Raw genomic sequence first — 25,107 nt, forward strand, 5'->3', positions numbered from 1 at the left:
CTTAAAGAGTGGTTTCTCAACTCAGGTGCCACTCGACATATTTGCTCTACAAAAGAAGTATTTTCAACATACACTCCTGCTGAGTACGCTGAAGAATTGTTCATGGGAAACACAGCAACAGCAAGGATTGCATGAACTGGAAAAATAATGTTCAAAATGACATCCCGCAGGGTGTTGACTTTGAACAGTGTTTTGCATGTCCCTACTACTAGGAAAATTTAGTTTCTGCTGCACTATTCGTTAAGAACGGGTTAAAGTGTGTCCTAGTTAGTGATAAAATTGTAATAAATAAGAATGAGATGTTCATAGAAAGAGCTACCTCAATGAGGGCCTTTTCAAACTGAATGTAATGGTCGTTGATAGTATTAATAAGAATTCTTCTTCTCTTATTGGAGTCAAATGATTTATGGCATGCCTGTTTGGGACATATAAATTACAAAGCCTTGCAAAAATTGGTTACTCTAGAAGTGTTGCCTGATCTTAAATGCGAAAAATTGAAATGTGAAATTTGCGTGGAAATTAAGTTTGTTAAACATCCTTACAAGTCTGTTGAAAGAAATTCAAAACCTTCAGACTGAATTCACACAGATATATGCGATATGAAGTCGATACCATCTCGTGGTGGAAAAACGTTTTATAACTTTTATTGATGATTGCACTCAATTTTGTTATGTATATTTGCTTAATAATAAAGATGAAATAATTGATGCATTTAAGCAATACAAAAATGAAATAGAGAACCAATTGAATCTAAAGATAAAAATGATTCAAAGTGATAGGGGTGGAGAATACAAATCTCTTTTTGCAGAGATATATTTGAAATACGTTATTACTCATCAAACTACTACACCCTATACACCACAGTCAAATGGTTTGGCAGAACGGAAAAAAAAAGAACACTAAAGGAAATTATGAATGCCTCAATGATCAATTCTGGTTCACCGCGAAACCTTTGGGGGGAAGTCATCCTTACAACTAATAAGATATTTATTAGGGTACCCCGTAGCAAAACACAATCAATTGCATATAAGTTGTGGAAAGGAAGGAAACCCAACTTCAAATATTTCAAAGTGTGGGGGTTTCTAGCTATGGTAGAGGTTCCTTTACCCAAAAGGGTGAAAATATGACCCAAAACGGTAGATTGTGTATTTATTGGATATGTTGTGAACAATAAGGCCTGCCGGTTTTTGGTTCACAAATCTGATAATCCTGAGATTTATATTAATACTATAATTGAGTCAGATAACACAGAGTTCTTTGAACACATTTATTCATATAAAATTGAATGTGAATCGAAAAGTGAAAGACCTAAATGACCACAAGAAGAATCATGGAAAATACACTATCTAGTGAGGATCCTAGGCATAGCACTCACAAATGGAAAGCCACTTATTTCAGACCAGATTTTGTGGCATTGTTGCTTGAAAATGAGCCTCAAACATTTAAAACAGTTATGTCTTCATCCGACTCAAATTATTGGAACGAAGCTGTCAATAGTGAGATCGAATCAATTTTAAGTAATCATACTTTGAAATTGGCTGATCTTCCTTCAGGATATAAACCTTTAGGATAAATTGGATCTTTAAAAGAAAAATGAAAACTGATGGAACTATTGACAAATATAAGGCTAGACTTGTAGTCAAAGGATACAGATAAAAAGAAGGTCTGGACTATTTTGATACATACTCTCAAGTAACAAGGATAACATCAATTAGGATGTTAATACCACTAGCGGCAGTGTATGATCTTAAAATTCACCAAATGGATGTAAAGACAACCTTCTTAAATGGAGATTTGGAGAAAGAAATTTACATGGAACAACCTGAAGGGTTTATAATTCTTGGTAAAGAAGAGAAAGTGCAGACTTGTGAAGTCGCTTTATGGGCTCAAGCAATCACCTAAATAATGGCATGCTAAATTCGACCAAACAATGTTGGCAAATGGATTCAAAATTAAAGAATGTGATAAGTGTGTATACATTAAAATATTTCGAATCATGAAGTCATTGTTTTTTTGTATGTTGATGACATATTAAAATGAGTAAAGATATTGACGATATAAATGCTACTAAGCGCATGATGTCCAACAAATTTGATATGAAGGACTTAGGAGTTGCTGATTTGATCTTAGGGATCAGGATTCTCAAAACTCCGCTGAGACTAGCATTACCTCAATCTCATTATATTGAAAGAGTATTGGATAAGTTCAAGTACTTGAATTTCATTGTTTTCAAAACTCCAATTGATTTAAGCTTTACATTTCAAAAGAATGAAGATGAAAGTAACTCTCAATAGGAATATGCTAGAGTGTTGGGAAGTTTGATGTATATTATGAATTTTACGCGACCGATATAACATGTGCTATTAGCAAACTGAGTCGGTTCACTAGTAATCCCAATCAAACTCAGTGGATGGCAATGAAATGTGTGTTGGGGTATCATAAACATACAGAACACTATGTTTTGCATTATAATGAATATCCTGCTGTGATTCAAGGATATAGTGATGCGAGTTGGATCACCGGGTCAAATGAAGTAAAATTCACAAGTGGTTATGTGTTTACACTTAGTGGAGGAGAAGTCTCTTAGAAATCGTGCAAACAGACATGTACCGCTCGCTCCATAATAGAATCTGAATTTCTTGTTTTAGATAAGGTTGGTGAAGAAGCTAAATGGCTCCGGAATTTCCTAGAGGATATTCCATTTTGATCCAAACCTGTGGGACCTATTTGCATACATTGCGATAGTCAAAAAGCAATAGGTAGGACAGGGAGCGTCATGTACGGTGGTAAGTCTCGTCACGTACGACGGAGACATAACACCGTAAGACAACTATTCTCTAGTGGAATTATCACAATTGACTATGTGAAGTCAAGCGATAATGTGTCAGATCAACTAACGAAAGGCCTAGTGAGAGAGGTAGTTGAAAGATCATCTAAGGGAATGGGTTTACGGCTCAGGACAAGTCAGTATGGCTGTAACTTTATCTAGAAGACTAAAAATCCCAAGAGGTAGATTCAAGGAGAAAAAAAAAGTTGTGACTGACGGTTCGACATTGTCAATCAACTCAATCCATTCTCTTAATGAAGACAATGTTCAGGAACAAGGTTAAGACTTTAAGGCTTGTTAATGAGTTAATAAAGCTTAAGGTTTTTAATGATTTGCTAAGTTTGAATTATTTGACCAAATAGTGTATCTACGAGATGACACAGTTAGAAATCACCTATGTGAGTGTGAAGTGTAAGTCGCTTCAAAGAGAATTTTGTGTCAAAGGCCTATTCTCTATACACTCATGAAATCAGGAGGTGTTCATGGCTGAAACGAACACAATCGTAAGAACCATAAACAATAAAGAGTTAATTGTGTGAGATATGGTTGTCTAGCTACACACCAAAGCTCGACGGTTCAAGGATATCGCATTTACCAATTGACCAAGTATATCCAATATATGTTCACTACGGAAAGTTCAAGGGGAATCCTACTTATCCATATGCAATTAATCCTTGCCTGTAAAGTACAGATTTGTTCGTGCATTTCTATGTTATAACAATTCCCCATTAATGTGGGGGATTGTTGGGTATGTAGCAAAAATTAATGGGAAATGGAGGAAAGATGAAAAGAGAGCAACTTTAAAAGTTGGAAACTTGAAAAGTCCTCTTATACTTTAATGAAAAGGTATTTATCCCTCATCGGTGGTGTAAAGAAAAATAGGAGAGTTTAAATGTAGAAACACTCCTATTCATTGTTAAAAGGGTTGGAAAGAGAGACCACCCTTGCGCCATCATCGCTCGCTCGGCTCGGCTATGGCTACAACTTTGGCTTTAACTTTGGAAATGATCGATTTAGAGAATTATCTTTTGGATAAAGTTTGTTTCAATTATTTAGTTATTTATTTAATTGATTAAGTAAATTTAATTAAATGATCAAAACGTTTTCAATTAATTAGTTGATAACAGAAAGGTTTTCAATTATATAGTTGAGATTAACCGAAATGTTTCAACTTTTTAGTTGATTAACCTGACCCGACTCGGATCTGCGCGATCCTTTTTATCTCAAATCTTTCCCGATTTTTTTTAAATTTCCCACCGTTTGGAAATGATTGTTCGAAAAGGTTGCAACTTTCAGGAACAAGCAGGATCATTAGAAAGGTTGCAAACTTTCATTAATGGTCGTATGGATTATGATGGGTTGGAACTTTTGGAACCTGTTCCTCTTGCCTATAAATACCATTCATTCTTTAGAATTTTAAAACTTATGAATTTTTCTGATTTTCGTCTTCTTCTTCCGCACAAAAAAATTCTTCGTGTACTTTACTGCTATTGAGTGGTTCCCTGACACCATAATTTTTGGTATCTATATGCTAGTGATTGAGGGGAATAATTTCCTTAAGGGGACACTATTTATTCAGTGGGCTTGTTTTTTTTCTTTTCTATTTTTCCAGATTTTGGTACATTTATAGATTTTAATTTTCTGAATTAATTTTTGTTCATCTTTTTACTTGTTCAATAAACTTTGATTACTTCGTGTTTCTGCAAAGTTTTATTGAAATCAGTAATTCTGTTTTTCAAACACAGATTGAAAACAATTTCGAGGTCTTACACACAATGTCACATCTATGGTGTACTTTGGATCGTGACAACTTCGAATTCAAAGTCAACTCTCAATCAATTCAAAAGTCAATAGGTGAACAAGACAAAATCCGAACCAATTATATGGATGCCAAATTTTTAATCTATGCTTAAATTGCCATTTGAGCTCATTTAGGTGATTATATAATTTATTTAATGATTTTAGAGTTATGCTAAATTTCTCAATTTCATATCCAATCTGCAGATAAAAACGATATTGAAGCCTCTCAAACTAAGATCCCTAAGTCTTTCGCTACTCGAACGGACCTTAGCTATATTGATGGCTGAAACCATGTTTGCCACACTGTCGGCAACACTCGATCTAAGCTTGGTGAAATGTTATAGTGTAACAAAAATTCTCAACTTTATTCAGTTATGCCGTGATTCATCATAATCCCTCATATTCCGACTCAAATTATACGAACAAGTATCAAATCATACCAACAAGTGCATCAACTGATATGAAGAAGTTTCAAAATATTTTTAAGCATAAACGTTTAAAAAGAAAAGAAAATAGAAAAAGAATTGAATCGTTACAAAAAGAATGAATCTAAGAAAAACTAACATAAAAAATCACAAATAAACAATGGGACCATTGTTAATAGACGTTGGAAAAGGTCAATAACATATATTGTTCAAAATTTATATGAATGACCGGCCTGACGGATATTACTTAATCGTAGTTACCAACCAATCGTTTAACTTTTAGCATATGGCATCAATTACCAATTGGGATGTATGAGCCTTAATTAATTTGAACATCGAAAGAAGAAAGTGTTCCTCCAAATCTTACTTGTGAGATTTCATTAAATATATTATTGAAATACCCAGAAAACGCTAATGTTTGAGTGCGCATCGAATAAATTTGTGTTGTCAATTGTTTAAGTAGAAAGAAACAAAAATAGAGACAACTATAATTTATGAGATTTGTAATTAGCTTACGGTAACCTCTATAAAAGGACATCATGTAGTATACTTATAATAATCAATTATTCTTTGTGTAATTTGTGTGTGTCCGTTGAAACATTTGAGTGGAGATTGACGGAGAAGGCAAATAATAGGAGCCATGCAAGCTATCGAATGGCAGGGATACCAGTGTCCTCGCTTTTGACCTTCTTTGCACATTTATTGTTCATAGCAATCACAACCTTACTCTTGGTTTGGCTACTACACTTCAGAGAGGGACTTTCTTTCACTTCAACCAACAAGAACAAGCTTTCCAATGCAAGTGTCCACTCATTTATTGTATGGAACGCAAAATTGTTATCTTACATATTCCATGAATTGTTTCCTAAGAAATTAGTGACGGACAAAATTTTATAGCTAAACAGTAAAATTCTCATTTAGGTACGGATTATAAAAAATTCAATAAGCTAGAAGACTTTTAATTTTTAGTATGGATTAGCTGGTAATACCAAAATATTCTGTAGCTAATTTCATATTTTTGTAGTAAAAAAAAAGTGTTTGCGGATCAGAGGTGCAATTTTCAAAGCTCTCCAAGACAACATAGTCATCAGCTGATTTTGTTGAGTTCTAGTGCTCAATGAGTATTAATAACAGATAGTATTAAATAAATAGTATAAAATAATATTAGTATTTACTGTGTACTAATCCTAGTCCTATTAGGATTAGTACTCCTTAATCCTAGTCCTATTAGGATTAGTACTCCTTCCTATATCTCCTATATATATCTCCCATGTATTCCCTTAACACTATAATACAATCAATATTCCTTCATGGTATCAAGAGCCAGAAAACCTAGATCTTCTTTTCTCTAGGTTTTTTTTTATCTCTCTTTAGGGCACCGATCGTTCCCTCTCTTCTCTTGGGCGGCGGCAGCCATGACAACCGAGGTGGATCCTCTCGATTCACTTCCTTCTGGCGTTAAACTCTTTCTCAGGCATCTTCATGCCCTGATTCCCGAAAAATTATCAGATATAAATTACCCTACATGGAAAATCACCGTTCTTACAGCCCTTGAGGCCAATTACCTTCTCAAATACGTCGATGGAAGCACAGAACCGCCGCCGGCAGTCATCACCGCCACGGACAAATCAGAAAAAACCAATCCGGCCCATGCCGCCTGGAAAGCCGTGGATGGCCAGATCCGATCATGTTTGATTGCGGTCATCTCTCCCACGGTTCAGAAACACGTCCGATCCTACACAACTGCTTCAGCCCTGTGGACGGCCCTCGCAACACGCTATGCATCAATTTCCCACTCTCATATTTTTCAATTGCGTGATCGTCTCCACACAATTACCAAAGGCACGAAAACTATGGCGGAGTATTTAGACGAGGTCTCCACCATCATCACAGCCCTCGACACCGTGAACGAAATCATTCCCGAAAAAGATCTCGTCATGTGCGTCGTTCGGGGGCTCCCATCAGCTTACTCCTCCATTAAACAGGCGGTTCGCATCAGTCCAACGCCCGTTGACCTGGCTACTCTCTCCTCGTGGCTAAAAAGTGAAGAAATCAACGTGGATCTGGAGAGCAAACTTCTTCTCCGAGAAGCCGCTGTTATGGAGCCGGCCACCGCCCTCACCGCAAGCCAGAACTATCGCGGGGGGCGTGGTGGCGGCCGGCAGGGGAGCCGCGGCGGCTACGGCAGAAACAGCGGAGGCCGCGGGCGCGGCGGTCGGCAGGGCAGTCGTCCGCCGTACGACGGTCAGCAGCACGGCAGCAACAACAGCCTGCACTCCTTCGGCAGCGGCGGGCAGTCATCTTCCAGCGGCGGGCAGGGCACTTACGAGCGGGATCGTCCAACTTGTCAAATCTGTCAGAAAACAGGACACACCGCTGCTCGTTGCTGGTTTCGGTATGAGGAGAGCCGAAATAGTGATAACCGTGCCAATTATGCATCTCAAGCCGGCCCTTCCTCTGAATGGCTGTTGGATACTGGGGCCAACATGCACGTTACTTCTGATCTATCCAAGCTTAACGCTCCAAATCCATATCATGGCTCCAATGGTATTACTGTTGGCAACGGTGAGTCCCTTAATATTTCTCACACTGGCACGGGTACCATTAAAACCCCCACCGCTATCTTTCACCTAGGTAACCTTACCCACGTCCCTTCTATTAAATCCAATCTCCTTTCAGTTCACCAATTCACAAAAGACAATAATTGCTCACTCTTGTTCACCTCTAATGATTTTCAGATCCTAGACAATACTACCAAGAGGGTGATTTTTCAGGGCCCCTGTGAGCATGGTCTGTACGTTCTTCCTGGCACAAGTTCGTCTGCCCACCCAGTTTCAGAAAGCGTTCCTGTGGCTCCGGTGGCTCTTTCGGCTGATGGCCACAGTCTGTTGTGGCACAGTCGTCTGGGTCACCCGTCTACTCAAATAATAAATTCTTTAATGTCTCAATTAGGTTTTTCTTCCATTCATGTAAACAATTGTGACTCCTGTTCAATTGCTAAATCTCATAAATTACCTTTTACTTTATCTGAGAAGCGTACAACTGCACCTTTCAACTTATTCATTCTGACCTATGGGGTCCTATTGCTGTTCCTTCATTTGCTGGTTTTCGCCTATTATATTTGTTTTGTGGATGATTTTACAAAATACACTTGGTTGTACCCACTAAAACACAAATCACAGGCATACACCACCTTTGTCACTTTTGAAAAAATGGTCAAAACACAATTCAATTCTCATGTTAAACTTTTTCGAAGTGACAATGGAAAGGAATATGTCAATAACATCTTTGGCCAGTTTCTGCAATCCCTGGGAATTATACATCAAACCTCCTGTCCATACACTCCCGAACAGAATGGGGTGGCTGAGCGTAAGCATCGCCATCTCATTGAAACGGTGGTTACTCTTCTACATCAATCTCATCTCCCTGTCTCCTTTTGGGTAGAAGCTCTAGCCACCGCAAACTACCTCATTAACAGAATGCCCAGTCACACTCTCTCCAACAAATCACCCTATCAACTCCTTTACCAAGAACTTCCCAATTATACCAACCTCCGCGTCTTTGGGTGTCTTGCCTACCCTTGGCTACGCCCTCATATTACTCACAAATTACAACCCCGATCCCGTCCTTGTATTTTTTTGGGCTATCATCCTACCTCCAAGGGTTATCGCTGTCTTGACCCACAAACTCATAAAGTCTACATATCTCGTCATGTCAAATTTGTCGAAAATGAGTTTCCCTACGAGTCTATTTCCTCCTCCACAAATACATCATTCATTGGCGTCCTTCCCCTTTTTCCAACATACTCACAGGGTCCCTCACCACCTTCCCCCACACCTCCACCCACTACCCAACCACCCCTCATCACCCCTTCGACCGTCACCCACAATACACCCGCAACCACCACCCACACTCACAACCAACCCGAACCACCCCATACCCACAACATCTCCAGCCCGATCCGTTTTGGGTCCTTCCCGGCCACCCCCGAATCACCACCGCCCGTGCCACCCCCCAATACTCATCCCATGTTAACCCGTGGCAAAGCCGGTATCTTTAAACCCAAAACCTTTCAGGCTACCATACTACCAAATACACCCCTTCCCGATAGTGAACCAACAACCTACTCTGTTGCCTCAAAAAATGCTTATTGGCGTCATGCTATGGATGACGAGTTTAAGGCTTTGACTGATCAGAAAACTTGGGTTCTTGTACCTAAGCCCCATGGGCGGCACCCAGTGGGCTGTAAATGGGTGTACAAAATTAAACACAATGCGGATGGCAGTATTTCCAGGTACAAGGCTCGTTTGGTTGCTAAAGGCTACAATCAGGAGTATGGGCTTGATTACTCCGAGACATTCAGTCCTGTTATTCGGCAGGAAACCATTCGCCTGGTACTGTCACTCGCCGTGCGCAACAATTGGCTCATCAATCAGTTGGATGTTTCCAATGCTTTTCTTCATGGCATGCTTGATGAAACTATCTACATGACGCAACCACCGGGCTATGTTGATCCCCGCTTCCCTCAACATGTTTGCAAACTCCAGAAGTCTCTGTATGGGCTCAAGCAAGCCCCCCGTGCTTGGTACACACGTCTGAAAACGTTCCTCCAGGGACTCGGCTTCACGTGTTGCGTACACGACACGAGTCTGTTTACTCGACATTCAGCACACGGTACAGTCATTCTTCTTGTCTATGTAGATGATATCATTATTACAGGCTCTACTGCAGCTCTCATTCAGGATGTCACTCGAGCTATGCATACTACCTTCAAAATGAAGGACCTTGGCCCGTTACATTATTTTCTGGGAATGGAGGTTTCTCGGACAGGCAGCGGCTTGTTTCTTCATCAGTCAAAATATGCTCGAGATCTGTTGCAGAAAGCTGGACTGGAAAAATGCACCAGTCAACCAACACCGATGGCAGTCTCTTCGTCTACGAATGGAGCCGACACCCCCTTTGCCGATATCACCCACTTCCGCAGCCTCATTGGGGCTCTACAGTATCTGGCCATTACCCGTCCTGACATCCAGTTTGCTGTCAACCGAGTTGCTCAGCGCATGCATCAACCAAGTGAACATGATTACCATTGTCTAAAACGCATTCTCAGGTACATTTTTGGCACTCTTGGTCGTGGTTTACTCATTCGACCCGGGGACTTGGAGCTTCGGGGTTTCTCAGATTCAGATTGGGCGAATGATAAAAATGACAGAAAATCTACATCGGGGTTTCTCGTTTTTTTGGGGCCGAACCTGATCTCCTGGTGTACAAAAAAACAACCCAAGGTCTCTCGGTCCTCGACTGAAGCTGAATACCGCGCTCTTGCTCTTCTTGCTGCTGAGACCATGTGGGTCACATATATTCTTCGCGAACTCCGCGCCACTCACACTGTTCCTGCTCTCTATTGTGACAACAAATCAACCATCTGTGTGGCCAAGAATTCCGTCCTACACACCAGAATGAAGCATGTTGATACCGATTGTCTCTTTGTTCGCGATGAAGTTCAGGCCGGCACCATGACTGTGCAGTATGTACCCACTGAAGAACAACCGGCTGATATTCTCACCAAGCCTCTCCCGAGCCGACAGCACGATTACCTCAGTTCCAAGCTTCCGTTCGCTTCCGCTCAGCTCAGCTTGAGGGGGGATAATAACAGATAGTATTAAATAAATAGTATAAAATAATATTAGTATTTACTGTGTACTAATCCTAGTCCTATTAGGATTAGTACTCCTTAATCCTAGTCCTATTAGGATTAGTACTCCTTCCTATATCTCCTATATATATCTCCCATGTATTCCCTTAACACTTTAATACAATCAATATTCCTTCAAGTATATATAAATGCAGATAGAATTCATGTTCTCTAGTCTCTACCATAAAAAGAAGAATTAATTAGAGTTCAATGAAATTAGAGGCACTTGAATTGACAAGGATGAAATTAATTAATAAAATTGTTATCTAAAGAAGTTTTAGGGACACCTCTTAATTTTGTGTAGCAAGCAAATTTTTACAAACAAAATTTTAGAAAAAGACGACGTACAATAATACTGAGTGTAGATGTCCCACACATAAATCATACTTAAATATTTGGATATATTTTGCTTGAGCTGAATAGTATGAGCATTGAGGCCATGCACCTTGATGCTTGTCAATATTTTCAGGCTTGCAATAGTGATGCTAACTTTACTCCCTCTGTATGCATGCGCTCATGCAGCTTCATCCATTCTTTATGGTCATTGGATTTGTCCTAGTTCCCGGAGAAGGTATGTTGTTTTTATTTTGTTATATATACAAAACATAACTTCTTGTTACTCATGGATTATGTTTTCATGCACTCTTTATCTTACCCTTAGCTTGTATTGGTTTTAAAAATTTCAATAGGTTTAGACTAAATTATTTATGAATGTGCTTTTATTATTTACAGCTATAATGACATTTACCACTATCCCAGCGAGAAGGAGGACAAGAAAATACTTTCACATGTTTCTGCATTTGATTGGTCTTGGTTGTAGCATTGTTAGCCTATTTGCTATTTTCAAATTTCAGCATGATACTCGAAAAGTTGACCTTCTTACCTTGCATTCCTGGATTGGCATTTCTACCGTTAGCTTATATGCCTTGCTGGTAAGAAATAATTCAGATATTAATATAGTGTCTAATAAATTAAATTTGATAATTTGAAATGGATAACTCAGGTGGTTTCTTTGGTGCACATATGAATTGTATATTGTGATTAATTATCAAAGGGGTATGCTATTTACATACCGTAACTAAACTAATTAACCTTCTATTACCTCTCTAGCCTATTTTTTTATTGTAATTTTGTACATTTTTTGGGCTTACTGGACATCCAAACATCTCTCACGTGCCTCAACTGTGTGGAATCACGGAGTCTGCCATGTAGGGGAAAAGGTGTACAAAGTTAAAGAAAGAAAAAAGTTTAGGGTAATATGACCTTAATTTATTTAAGGTGCATGTCTCTATGAAATTTTAGTCATTACTCAAATCTAAGACAGACTTAATAAGTAAACATGCATAAATTTATCCAAGATTGACTTGATTTATAATGTATAATTAATATTCAATTAGGAAAAAAAAATAATGTCCTAACAAAAATATTAATTTTTTTCTTACAGTACTTGGTTTCATTCTTGGTATTTTTTTTCCCTGGGGCACAAAATTGGAGAAGGGCAAGGTTGGCTCCATGGCATGTTCTTTGTGGAATTACAGTTTTTTTTCATGGCAATAGTTAGTACAGAGACTGGTTTGATTGAGAAATTCATGGCTTTAGGACTTCAAAAGGGCCAAGAAGCACTCATAATCAATTTCACTGCCTTATTAATTCTTCTATTTGGGATCTCTGTTGGTCTGATCGTTCTTCTCCCAGTTTCATATTAGTAGTTTGATCCTTTTGTTAATATTTTTGTAATTTGTATTTTGAAATAAGGTAGGTATTTTTAGAGAATAGTTTATCAAGTTACTGATATTGTATGAATGAATAAGCATGTTAACAATGCAGAGAGATTAGAGAGAACTGAAATGAGAAGATATTTTCTTTACTAGTAAAAGAATACAGCTTTATCTATATACTTAATTAGTCTTTTCATGAATTACATGATTAACAGATATTTGTAGAAATGATTTGCTGTCAGAAATTATGGAAACATGAATTTTAATGTTCACACCAAGCTCCTTCAACAACCATGTCATTCATATTACTTCTGCAACTGAAGATGCCATAGCCCTGTACTCTCCCTCTGCTGAACTCATAGAAACTCTGGCTTGTTTCTTTTACTTAATTCTTGAATTTTTGAGATGTTAATTACATATTAATCTTTGGTTTTTGACTTTCTAATTTAATTCAACATTCATAGAGTAAGTTCATGAATTCTTTTATCCAAATTATTATAAATTGTGATCAAACAATTATGAGTAGATAAATCTGCAACTAGAGTTATGGAAACTATGAAGAATTACCCATTAAACCTAATAGTAACTCTTGAATGATGTGTAGGCATGCATTATTTTTCTCTTTTGCTTTGATTGATTTTTAATAGAGGTCCATGTTAAAACTTGTCTTATTCCTACTTGCCTTACCAAGGAGGTAAACAGTGGGAAAAACGATTACACTACAAAGATTTTAGGCTATCAACCGTCATCTAAAAGCTTGAACTTACATAGGGACAACTTATTTGGAATCAAAGGTTTTGTAAAGCATACACCCATAGAGTGACCGAGTTGTGTGATGAAATTCATCTACTTAGGCAATCATCCACTTATATAATAAATAACTTACTGATCTTGCATGCTATTTACTAAACAAAGTTATGACTGTAAGGTTTCATTGAGCTAAGGATACGTGGGGAACACTAGCACCATAGTTTCGTCTTATATTGAGTTAAAATATGTTAAATTATTACTTTTTTACTTGATATTATTCTCATCAATTACTTTCTACACCCACCCACCCCCACCTTATGAAAATAATATGACTGGGAGCATGAATAATAACATTTGAACTAAGTCTTAATCTTAATCTTTGTGGGATCGACTCTAAACTTCTTTAAGTTATTTATATGAACAACGACCTAGAAACTGTGGCTTGTTTATTTTACTTAATGTAAAAGATGTTATAGCCATGTATCCTGCCTCTGCTGAATTCCTAGAAATTGTGGCTTGTTTTTTTACTTTAGTTCTTGAATTCTTGGGATTTTAATTACACATTGACCATTGATTTTTGACTTTGCAATTCGATTCAAGATTTCGATTTTTTAACACTCATGTTGTTTCTAAAACAAAATTAATATAAATTGTGATCAAACAATTATGAGTAGCTAAATCCACAATAGGTTATGTGAATCATGAGGAATTAACGACGAAACCTAATAAATAGCAATTCTTGAATGATGTGCATGCATGTATTATTTTCTCTTTGCTTTGATTGTTTTTAATGGAGGCCTATGTTACAACTCGTCTTATTTCAATTTGTGTGACCAAGGGGGTAACGAATGAGAAAAAGGATTACACAACAAAGATTTGAAGCTATCAACCTTTATCTAATAGCTTGAACTTACCAGAGATAAATAATTTGGGATCAATGTAAGGGTTAGTAAAACATACACATGTAAAGTGACCAAGTTGCGAGGTGAAATTCATCTACTTAGGCAACCATCCACTAAGATGATAAATAACTTATTGATCTTGCATGCTACAAACTAGACAAGGTTATCACTATAAGGTTCTATTGTGCTAAGGATTTGTGGGTGTAATGAAATGAAAGAGATTGTTTTCTGTTCATGATTATACAAGCTATTTATACAATTACAAGGAATCTTATAAAAGGAAATCAATCAAAACAAATAAAAGAAAATAGTCTACAATAACTCTTATTATTCTGTAATATTCAAGAATCACTTTGTGATTTGCTACCATATTCTGTAATACGCCCCCTCAAGCTTAAGCATAGATATTGATCGTGCCCATATTGTCACAAAGATAACTAACTCGAGTTCCATTCAATGCCTTGGTGAACAAATCACCTAATTGCTCCCCCGTTTTCACGTAGCCTGTGGAAATCAAATTTTCCTGAATCTTCTGACGAATAAAATGACGGTCAACCTTAATGTGTTTAGTCCTTTCATAATACACCGAATTTGACGCTATATGAATAACAACCTGATTGTCACACCAGAGTTTTGCTAGTGTATAGTGCTTCACTCCAATTTCAGATAATAGATGATATATCCATATAATCTCACACGTAGACTATGACATAGCTCTATAATTGGATTCACCACTAGATCGAGATACAACACTTTGTTTCTTACTTCTCCATGATACTATTTCCCCTCCAACAAAAACACCATAGCCTGTTGTGGATCTTATATCAATTTTAGATCCCGCTCAATCAGCATCAGCAAAGCACTCTACACGAGTATGACCATGATTTCCATCCAATATGCCACGTCCAAGAGCTCATTTCAAGTAACAAAGAATTTGTTCTAAAGCTTCCCAATGTTTGACCGTTGGCATTGACATAAATTGGCTAACAATACTTACTGCAAAGGCAATATTCGGATGAGTCACAGTGAGGTAGTTTAACTTCCCAACTAACCTCCTGTATCTCTCAGGATCATCGAAAGGATGACCATCATCTTTCATAAGATTCACATTGGGGACCATTGTAGTAGTGCAAGGTTTGATAGCAAGCTTTCCAGTGTTTGCAAGCAAGTCAAGCATATACTTTCTCTGAGATAGAAAAATTCCCTTCTTGCTTCTATTTACTTTTACTCCTAAGAAGTACTACAACTGACCCAAGTTCTTTGTATGAAATCTAGTATGCAAGAAAGACTTGAGAGAAAAGATCCCCGCATAATCACTTCCTATGATGACAATGTCATCAACATATACAACAAGTAGGATAATTCTAGCTACAGAGTGTCGGTGGACTACATAATGATCACATTTGCTAATTTTTAGTCTAACCTCCTGAACTACCTTACTGAACTTGCCAAACCAAGCTTGGGGACTTTGCTTCAATCCATTCAAATACTTCTTCAAGTAACAAACTTTTCTATGCTCCCCCTGAGCAAAAAAATGGGTGGTTGCTCCATATACACTTCCTCTTGAAGATCGCCATGAAGAAATGCATTCTTGATATCCAACTGATGTAAAAGCCAATTTTCAGAAGCAGCTAAGGAAATGAATAGTCGTACAGAAGTGAGTTTGGCCACCGAAGAGAAGGTGTCTAAATAATCCACCCCATAAGTCTGAGCATAGCCTTTAGCCACAAGTCTGGCCACAGAACCATTAGGATTGACTTTAACTGTGAAGACCCACTTACATCCAACTGATTTCTTTCCATTCGGTAAATTCACCAAATCCCACATGTGATTTTCCTGTAAGGCATGTATTTCCTAAAGCATTGTCTCAGACCATTCAGGATGATGCAAAGCTTCCTTGACTGTTTTGGGTACAGAGGTAGAGTCAATCAAAGATCTAGACGCAGAGGATAAGTGGTCATAGGAAATAAAATTAGCAATTGGATATGTGGATTTACAAATACGTGTACCTTTGCGAAGAGCAATATATAGGTCCAGGTTTTCTGAAGAATCAGATGGCGGAAGATATCATGACGAAGAAACTGGCATAGGACATGTTTCATTGGTCTCTCTCCTTATTCAGTAAACTTGAACAAATGAAGGTTTTGCTAGCACAGACGGAGCAGGTTCTGAACGCACAATAGTTGATTGGTGCTCAACAAAATAACTGGGAGATGGAGGAATCTCACTTAATTGTTCTTTCAAAGCGTGGGTAACTTGATAGACTAACTAGTCATCTTCCTCCTCCTGACTATTTGAAACAGGAGGTGCATAGAAAAATGGGGTAATCGGAAAATACCACATCGTTTGACACCAAAATTTTCCAAGTTCAGTAGAATAACACCGATATCCCTTTTGAAGTCTAGAATAGCCAAGGAAAACAGATTCAATGCTTTGGGATCTAACTTGGTAACAGATGGTCGAATATCTCGAACATAACATGTACTTTCAAAAACCTTAGGTTCCACCGGAAAGAGAGACTTGTTCGGGAAAACAACACTATAAGGAATGTTACCAACAAGCACACTAGATGGCATCCAATTAATTAAAAAAACATGTTGTACAGACTGCACCTGCCCAAAATTATTAGGAACCTTCATTTGGAACAAAAGTGCTCGAGCTATCTCAAGTAAATGCCTATTCTTACTCTGAGCAACTCAATTTTGAGATGGTGTATCATCAAATGAAGACTAATGGAGAATATTGTGTTGTCTCATGAATGACTGAAACAATTACGACATGTATTCTTTGGCATTATCGCTCCTTAGCATACGTACCGAAGAACTGAATTGAGTTTTTACTTCAGCATGGAAGGCATAAAAGTGATTAAACACTTCAGAACGACTCTCTATAAAATAAATCCAAGTCATTCGAGAGAAATCATCCACAAACGTAACAATATACTTATGCCCAGTTTTGGAAGCAACAGGACATGGTCCCCAAACATCAGAATGAACTAATTCAAAAGCTGACCCAACCAGCTTATTGACCCTTAGACATACCGAGATGCGATAATATTTTTGCAAATTGACATGACTCACAATCTAAGGAAGAAACATTTTGAAATTGGGGACAAAGCTTCTTTAACATATGTAATGAGGAATGTCCAAAACGACAATGTGCTTCGAATGGAGGCACAATACAGGAGTAGGCACCAAATCGAGGCTCCCATTCATCAAGAATATAGATATTATCATATATATGCCCCTTACTAACTTGATTTGTTGTAAGATCACAAAACAAATAATGATCAGGAAATAATGAGATATAACAATTAAGGTCTCTTGTATTTCTACCGACAGAGATCAAATTAAAGACCAACTTTCGTAGACTTAACACATATGAAAAGGTGATAGTTGAGGTTGGTTTAACAGTCCCTGATCCCACAATATTACAAGTTGAACCATCAGCTACCATCACAGGAGAAAGTGCTTTATGTTGATTGAAAGCTAGAAAACATATTAGAATTACCTGTCGTGTGATTTGTGGCACTTGAATCAATCACCCATTTATTTGATGAGGAGAAGAGACATGTTTTCCTTGACTTCACAAAAGTAGTAACTGAAATTGGTTCCTTAAGTGATTTTTGAAAATGAGAGAATTTTGCATACTCATCAGCCAAAACAAGAATTGTCTTCTTAGTCATTTTTCTGATAAATATATCTAGTGTATTACTTAACAGAAAACAAAAGGATTTCAACAAGTGTATCCCACCAGTTCCTCTCAAATAAGTGTACCAGATTGAAGAACATACAATATGTTGTAGAATCAGCAAACTAGAAGTATGGGGTACTAAACCAAATCATATTCAACCATGTCAGAGAGCTAATACGAGCAACAAAAGGAACAAATAATCTACAACCACAATGTCAAAATTTAACTGAACAATGCTGTTAACCAATTCTTGAACCTAGTTTTTTTTTTGAAACCTAAATTTCTGAGTCTCAGCAGCAACAAAAAATGAATACCGGAAAAGACAACGAAGTACAAACTTTCAAATAGAGATTCAACACTAAAAGAATACCAGAATGTGTCGTGATTGACGAGAAGATGCCAGATCAGTAAGCAAACACAGATATGTTGGACCAAACACTGGCTAGTGGAAGAAAAGGAATTTGAGCCCTAGGCTCTGATACCATGTAATGAATGAAAGAAGTTGTTTTCTATTCATGAATATACAAGCTATTTGTACAATTACAGGGAATCATATAAAAGGAAATCAATTAAAACAAATAAAAGAAAATATTCTACAATAACTTTTATTATTCTGTAATATTCTAGAATCACTTTGTGATTTGCTACCATATTCTATAACAGTGGGGAACACTAATAGCCTATTTTCGTCTAATATTAAGCTAAAACAAGTTAAATTGTTACTTTATACTTGCTATTATTCCCATCAATTACTTTCTACACCCCCTCTTATGGAAATAATACACTAAGAGTACGAATAATAACAATTGAATTAAGTTTAAACCTTAATCCTTGTGGGATCGACTCTAACCTTCGTTAGGATATTTTTTTGAACAATGATCTCTTTATACTTCTTTTGAGAGGTGTAATTTGGACGTATTAAGGTTAGGGTACAATCTCAGTCATGGTCTCAAAATGTGATCGAGGTCGGGTCTCGAGTCGGGGTCTCAGATTAGGGTTGTGGTCGGGTCTCAGGTTAGGGTCATGAATGGGGTTGGGCTCAGTTCTAAAGTTGCGGTTTCAAGGTAGGTCTTAGGTATGTATTGGGTCTCAACTTAGGATCAAGTCTCGAGTTTGGATCTCAAGTAAGGGTCAGGGTCAAGTCGGGGTCAGGGTCATTTTTTGGGTCAGGGTGAGGTTTGGGGTCTAGAGTTGAGGTTGTGGTAAGGTCAAGGTCAAAATCGAGTCTTAGGTCAAGGTGAGGATTGGATCACGTATTAGGGCTGGGTCTGGTCTCGGGTCTAGGTTATGGTCGAGGTTGATCCTCAGATCGAGGTTGAAGTTGGGGTCGGAGTCGAGTATCGAGTCGGGATTTGGGTTAGGATCAGGTATCGAGTCAGGTCAGATCTAGGGTTGAGGTCGAGTCTTGGGTTGGATTAGGTCTCGGGTCGGATCTTGGGTCTTCTCATAATTACATTTTTTGAATTGTTGTTGTTGACACTTAATTTTGACCCTCAACAATATAAATTAATCATCGAGTTTCTTCAATTTCAAATGAGTTAAAATAATTAGTTTTATAAAATTTCAAGAATATTTTGAAAGTTATTTAAAATAGTTTTGCCACTTTTTATTTAATTTTTAGATAATATATATGTGTTCCATAATTATGTATGTAATTAGTATATTTTATAAATATTTGTAAATCATCACAAAATATTGTACATTTTAGTTAAATATTTATCAATTTACTTTAAGTTATATTTATAATTTGGAGTTAATTAGTTTGTAATTAAATGAATTATTTTATAATTGTAATTAAATGAATTATTTTATAATTGAATTAATTATTATATTTCGTTAAGATTAAGAAGCTCGTTGATTAATTATATTAATTCGTTTACTTATTTACTAGTCGAGTTTGCTAAGTAAATTTAATTTGGTTATGTTCACAAATCAATGGATCAATTGCAATTCACTTGGCCCATTTCTATCCCATTCTAAATTATTCCTCCAGTTCATTTCCAGCAAATAGACCCAGCCCATCCCAACAATAGAATTCTCCCAGCCCACTTTCTCAATTCCAAATCCCACAATACAAAGAGTCTCATTAATCGACCTAATTCAAAAATACTGAAACCCCAGCCCAATCTTCTCTTTAGAATGACTCATCGTACAATACACACAACAACATCGGTAAACAACTGCATACAGCAGTACAAATGTGATCCATATACGTCGTCTTCCTCGCGAAGAACAGCGCGTGACCGGTCGTATCAATCCGGTAATTTCAAAAAAAAAAGTTGTGTCCTCTTCTCTCTCTCCTTATCCTCTCATACAAGAGCCGTTTGAGATTCGTAACGTGTCGAAATGTTGTAGCGTCATTGTCCTTGCTGAAAATTGAACGACCCTCTTTTGAATTCGTTGAAAATGGTACAAGTTGGTACTGTTGACAGCTTTCAATGTGATCCTTTCTGAGAAACATCTGAATTTCGAATTCAAATTCATCCTTAAAGTAGAATTGTGGGAAAAGAGATAGAAAAGAGAAAGGAAGAGAGTTCTACCATTAGGAACGGAATTACAAGTTAAAAAAAAGAGTAGGATTTCGGGAAATAGTATTTTGTAGCTAGAGAATCTGGTTAGCTGTTCGGTTATGTCGAAATCCATCGTGTGGTGGTGAAAGCTTCATGGTCAAGCTCGTCGAGTCCCGGAACGCTGCTCCAAAAGGGTAAATGTCCTCTTGATTTTAATTTCTTGTTATTATAAATGTTGTGTTTATGCTTGTTAGTTAATGTTGTGTCCAGTGGCAGACCCAAGATTTTCGTTCAGAGGGTTCGAAAAATAAAAGTATAAACGTGTAAATAAGTCTTTAGAAATGGGATCCCTGAATTGTTGATTTTTTCTTAAATTGTACTAGAAAAGGAAATAAAATAAATGTTGTCCTAGGGATTTGAACTGGGGTGTGCAACTTAATATTCAAGGGACTTGCCACTGAGCTATCTAATTCTATTTGTTATTGAGGGGGTTCAACATTTATATATATATATATATATGTATATATATATATATATATATATATATACATATATATATATATATATGTATGTATGTATATGTATATGTATATATACATACATATATATATATATATATGTATGTATGTATATGTATATGTATGTGTGTGTGTATATATATATATATATACAAAAATACATAAAATTTACTTTATATATATAGTGTATATATTTACCGAGGGGGTTCTAGTGAAACCCCTGGACCCAACGTGGGTCTGCCCCTGGTTGTGTCTATGAATAGAATGAAATTTTCAATCTCCTTTTATGAATTTACTATTGATTTTATCCATTCCAAATGCCTCTGTTTATCTCGCCTATTGTTCTCGTTGATGTTGGATGATAGGCATTCTTGGTCCTAGCTTGCTCTTGTTCAATATGAATCTGTGTTTTTGCTTAATATTTGACGCCTTACCCTTTATTGTCTCACCTAGAGTTAAATGAATGAATTATGATGTCAACATTCCGAGTTCATGTGCCGCATTTACTACTCTTTTGGGTTCTTGTATTACGCTCGGTTTGATTCCTTTTATTTATAGTTGAATACATAATTATTTATGTGAATTGTTCAAACCCCTCGCTAATTCCTTTTTCCTTTATTTTTGATACATTTGACACAATCCCAGTTCTTTTTGGACTCTATCCCTGCATTTTGTTGAGTTGAGATTCTTATTGAGTTGAACTTCATCATTGTTCATGTTTTGGAAGCTGAAACAGACCTTGAAAAGTTAAAGAATAGGTTGTATACATGTTCTATACAATCGTATAAAACTATATACTAGCCGAGGTGCTGAAATATAGATCCAGACTGCGGATATACAAGTCGAAGAGAAGAAATGCAGGTGTCGTGAGTTAAAAAGAGAAGAAATTCAGGTTCGAGAGTTAAAAATGGAATTATATACACTAATATTCGGACATTATACAATTTATATACAAAAAGCAGAAATGGGCCCAAAAGCCCCAAAGTATTTAGGCAGAATTTTGGAAGATAATTGGGCCAAAGCTCATCTGATTTTTGGGAAGCTTAGTTTAGGACAGGGAATGGGGCCAAGGCTCAAATCTCACCCCCTCACTCTCTCTAATGAAATTATTAAGGGGAAAGGGAATTTGTCTTACTCTTACTTGCTTATTTGCTAATTAATCTTAAAGTTAGCTTAATAAATTCCCTAAAAGATGAACCATATCCTGTATGTTGATATGTTTTAACATAATTCTTTTTTTTATCAGCTCTTATACTTTTATTTAATATATTTAGTCAAAGCTTATTTATTCTTCAATTGATTTAAAATAGTTTTCATGCTCTAATTAATCAAATTGGTTCAAGTTATTATAAAAATGATCTAAAAAATAAGTTTTAATTAATCTACTTTTTGTTAAAATCCTAATGACTTGTAATTAAATTCAAATGCTTCAATTAAGCCCCCCTTTTTTTTAAAAAAAGTTCTTTGTTAGCTATTTATTAAGTTAATATTGAAATCATTTTTTATGTTAAACCATTTTTTTAGAAAAATAGTCAAATATTTAACCAAATCACAGGATAACCGCATGTTAGCGGATGCTTCAAATGCCTTAAAAACCATCTTAAAGCGTAAGTAAGATTCTCTTAACCATTTCTTCTAAATTTATAAAAATTCTGTTAAAATCTTTTTTAAATTAAGTTTTCTTAATTTCTTTAAAAAAAAATTATGTGGCGACTCTTTTTCAAAGTATTTTTCCCTAATTGTTTTATACTCAACATTTTAAAAAGTGATTTCTCTAAATCAAAGTAAAAATACGACATAACAATGGTAATGAATACTTTTTATTTGTTTGGTGCAAGATAGTTGTCAGCACACCAAAATTATTAGACGTACTTTTTCTGATTTTCACATAATTTGTCTTTTTTTTTTTGAAGGTAAGAGAAGGGGTATCAAGACTTTCTTTCTATCGATTAGAATTCGATTAAATTCAAATGCACGAATTGCAAAATTAGATGTGATATTCTGTATTTTTTTTAATTCCAAGACTCTAATTTAAAAAATCAAATAAAAAATGGAAGAATATACCACAACTAAGATTGATCTACTCTCTTTCTTGTTTATTTTGTGACTCTTCAAAAGTGCTGTAAAATTTTCTCTTGGATAGTATGTTAAAATCATTATATCTTAAGATTACTGAGAGTCACAACTCACATACTATCTAATTATAATCACTCTTTTTTCTCTTCTTTTTTTTTTTTACCATTTTAAAGTGGTTGAAACTGTTCTTGTATAGCCTTTTCTCTTGTGTAAATTCAGCATATTGATTTAATTATTGCATTCCATTTTACAACACTCAATTTTGAAGTCATAGTGTTATTTGTAGTTTTGATGATTTGACAAACCTAGGGACCTTGTAAAGGTACCAGGTTTCTTACTTGAGTATTGCAGGTTTCTTACTTGAGTAATGCAGATGAAACAACCCCAGGGACCTAGTAGAGGTACCAGGCTCTCATGATGACGAGCCAGTTGACTGCCAGCTGGAGACGGTACAGAAAGTAGGTGCACACTTCCCAATGGCGTCAGAAAGTGTGACTCTTCCAGCCAATGGCAAAGAGGTTTAGGAAAGTGACCTGTCCATATAAAAGGCACTTTCCTAAACATTTTTTAGCAGTTTTTGCAACTTGAGAGAAACCTCTTCAAGAACATTTGCAAAGGCTACTAGAAAACAAAGGCAGAATTATTCCAAGAACAACAACAATCTCTGGAGCTTTTCGTGTAGTTGTTTAGGAAGACATTCTCTTGTTCTTAAACTGTAAACTATTCCTGAATCTATAAAGAAATCAGTGTGTAGTGTTAAAAGTCTAGGTTGTCCAAAGTGGGATAACTTAGTGGGTAGATAGTTTTCTACTTAGGCTTGTTAAGCAATAGGGACTATTGCTTAACTGTGAGATTGATAACTCCTTCTCACGTTTTGGTGTAATCGTGTTTTACTTTTGCTTTTGAAGATTAGTGAAAACGATTGAAAATCCTGTGAGACAGGTCGTGGTTTTACTCCCTTAAGCAAGGAGGTTTCCACGTAAAATCATCGTGTTGATTTTACTGCATTTAACTTACTGGTTTTATTAATTAGTGTAGTAAGGGACCTGGTCCATACTTGTTAAGTGAAGGCATATATTCTATCAAGTGGTATCAGAGCAGGCACTCCCTATTTGGTTAACACCAAGGCAGTGATATTTGTTCTAGAATGGCTGCTCCACTTAATCTCGAAGAAGGTCAGTCGTCAAACAGACCTCCTCGTTTCAATGGACATTTCTACAGTTGGTGGAAAGTTAGAATGCATGACTACCTCCTGGCTGAAGACAGCGAGTTATGGGATATTGTACTAGATGGACCATTTGTTCCGATGATGGAAGAAAAGGATGGAGAGAAGACTATTAATGTTCCAAAGCCTAGGCAGAAATATGATGAAGCTGACAGGAAAAAGATTGAAAAAGGTTTCAAAGCTAAAACTCTTCTTGTCTGTGGGATAGGACCTGATGAGTACAACAGAGTGTCAGCCTGTGAGTCTGCTAAAGAAATTTGGGACTGCTTAAAGACTGCACATGAAGGAACTGAACAAGTCAAAGAATCTAAGATTGACATGCTTACCTCACGATATGAGAACTTCAAAATGAAGGAAGGAGAAACAATACATGACATGTTCACCAAGTTTTCTTCCATTACAAATGAGCTGCGAAGTCTGGGTGAACCTATAAGCATGACCAAACAAGTCAGAAAAGTGCTTCGAATTCTTCCAAAGACTTGGGAGAGCAAGGTTGAAGCCATTACAGAAGCCAAGGATTTAAAGGTGCTGACTATGGATGCTTTGATTGGTAATCTGAAGACACATGAGATGAATCGAAATTACGATTTATCAAAGAAGGAAGCTAAGAAGGACAAGTCATTGATGCTGAAGTATAAATCAGATGAAGTGCCAGTGATGATGATATGGCATATCTCATCAGCAGATTTCAAAAAATTGTGAGGAAAAACAAAGTTTATAAAAGAGGAACAAATGGTACTCGAAATGCTGCTCAAGGTGATACTTGCTACAAGTGTGGAAAAGCTGGGCACTTCATCAGAGATTGTCCTTTGCTCAAGAATGAAAGCAAGGATTACCAAAAACCAAGAAGTGACAAAGAGAATAGAAGGGACCTGGTACTTGGCAAGAGAGATAGAAAAGCTGCTGCAGACTTGGTTGTCAAAAAGGCTCTTGCTGCATGGGGTGATTCATCAAGTGATTCAGAAGAC

At 36.7% G+C, this 25,107-nt stretch overlaps 1 long non-coding RNA gene and 1 pseudogene across 1 annotated transcript; both read left to right on the forward strand.

Annotated features, from left to right (window-relative positions):
• Nucleotides 1-3,801: 3,801 nt before the first annotated feature.
• On the forward strand, nucleotides 3,802-12,453 carry LOC107027484 (annotated as a pseudogene).
• Nucleotides 12,454-19,892: 7,439 nt separating this feature from the next.
• On the forward strand, nucleotides 19,893-22,080 carry LOC114078314. The gene is made up of 2 exons (XR_003579924.1): nucleotides 19,893-20,514; nucleotides 21,484-22,080. It is a non-coding gene; the product is annotated as an uncharacterized LOC114078314 (long non-coding RNA).
• Nucleotides 22,081-25,107: the final 3,027 nt, after the last annotated feature.

The sequence above is a fragment of the Solanum pennellii genome, chromosome 8 (genome assembly GCF_001406875.1).
Source record: "Solanum pennellii chromosome 8, SPENNV200".
Taxonomy (NCBI): Eukaryota; Viridiplantae; Streptophyta; class Magnoliopsida; order Solanales; family Solanaceae; genus Solanum; species Solanum pennellii.